Here is a 2,018-nt window from a genome sequence, read left to right as displayed (position 1 = left end):
ATAGTAATGATAATAATAATAATAATAATAATAATAATAATAATAATAATAATAATAATAAGGAAAGCAAGAATAAGAACAGAAGTGATATGATAATAATAGTCAGAACAACGAGCCATTTAGAATGTTGTGCCTCATTTAATAAAACGTTGTCAAAAGTTTTTACTTACTATTTCAGCACCTCTGTATAATATTTTTTTACGAAAAGGTGTCGTCTAGATCTTGATTTCTCTTAAGAAAAAAAATGACATCACCCCCCCCCCTCCCCACTCCCGCCCTCCTTTTTTGGCGTCGATTTGTTTAACAGTAATTCCAAATTCTATTCAATTTATCAATTTAATGTAATTTGACAAACGCATCGTCATTTTTGGATGAGAACTATTCATTTTGAGTCAAACTTTATTTCCCTTCTAACGCCCACAACCTCTATGATCCTGAATCGCTCAACGTATAGTATTTCTTTCCATTACAAGGACATTTTACAAACTATTTGCTCTAGATCTGAGCGCTACTTTTCAAACCCGTGAATAAAGGTCGCACCGACTGCTCTTACGAGATCAAAGGGACATTTATCGATAAAAAGCAAAACGATTTTTTCAAATACATTTGAACCTGCTCTTACGACCACTTGTACAAACGATCTCTTTACACCCTCACTTGGGATTTTAAAAATTATTATAATGACACTGACCAAGAAGACAACCTGTCTAAGACGACCATTTCCTCCTCGACTTTGGGTGGTCGTCTTAGACAGGTTCGATAATATTATTTTCAACTGCTAACAATGGGTGCGTAGACAAAATGCACAGATGATATTAATATTTAACACATACCTTCCGCCCCAAACGCCACCTGAAGGGTTTTTATAATAATTATAATTGATTCAAAATCTCTTAACGTCTTCCCACTCACGCTATTTTAGTATACCAAAGTTTGTTAAAGGAGTCGGGACTGCACCATAGTGTCTGATGCTGCACATTGATGAATGAAATGACTTGCCTTCTGCGAAATTCACACGTTGTTTGAACACATAATATTCTTTTCTCGGGGTTTCTTCATGTTCTCAAAAGCTTCCATGGTGCTGGTACCCTAATCGATTGAACTACTATGCAGATGGCGCTGTTTTAAATCTCAGAAACGCTGTTTATACAGTTTTCAAGGCCTTCCATCTACTTGAACTGGGTCTGTCGGAGATGAAATCTTTAGTTCAGAGATCGCGTGTTTTGTGTAAGTTTGCGGGATTGAAAGGGGCGTTTCATCAAACCTTGCACTGTTATTACCCCAGTTGGGGATAACTGGTTGACCCTGCAAACCAAGGTGGGGGGATGTGTGTGCGAGTGAGAGGTTGAAAGGGAGAGATTGAGAGAGAGAGAGAGAGAGAGAGAGAGAGAGAGAGAGAGGCATTCAGACACAAACCCCATACAGACAGACAGAGAGACAGACAGACAGACAGATAGACGGACTGGCAGACAGACAGAGAGACAGACAGAGAGAGTGAGAGAAAGGGAAAGAAGAGATAGTATTTTTGCACGATGTTTGTTCTGTACACGTTCTGTCTTTCCTCTCCAGTAGATATTATTTCTCCCCTCCCATAATCGCTCAACATACCGTACCACATATTATTATCATATTATTTACACACAAAAGAAATAGTTACATTATATATGAGCTACGAGTCACTCCCACCTTCTATAAACTATGAAGTAGTCTCCGTAACTTTAGCGTGTAGTGTCCGTAACTTTAGCGTACTGCATAACTACAGACCTCGGTCACACTGTTCACTCTTATTGTTTCTCTTCCAATGGCAAAGAGTGGTGAGCTGTGGCATCGATAAATCGGGATCTAACAAAGGTAGGTCAATAGATTATTTTATATCAATATTATGCCTAAGGCTAAAAACTGCTTCGCTTGTTGCTACACATTCCGTCAAGTTCAAAATAAAAATAATTTCCTTTTCTTCTTCTTTTTCTCCCTCTTCTTCTTCTTCTTCTTCTTCTTCTTCTTCTTCTTCTTCTTCT

The 2,018-nt window shown here is 38.0% G+C and overlaps 1 protein-coding gene across 1 annotated transcript in view; it reads left to right on the top strand.

Annotated features, from left to right (window-relative positions):
• Positions 1-2,018, top strand: part of LOC101864536 (protein dimmed) — a 233,729-nt gene that overhangs the window by 1,460 nt on the left and 230,251 nt on the right. The window lies entirely within an intron of this gene.

This window comes from Aplysia californica, unplaced genomic scaffold (assembly GCF_000002075.1).
Source record: "Aplysia californica isolate F4 #8 unplaced genomic scaffold, AplCal3.0 scaffold00344, whole genome shotgun sequence".
NCBI lineage: Eukaryota > Metazoa > Mollusca > Gastropoda > Aplysiida > Aplysiidae > Aplysia > Aplysia californica.
Note: the sequence above shows the minus strand (reverse complement) of the source record. Positions and strands in the feature narration are given on the sequence as shown.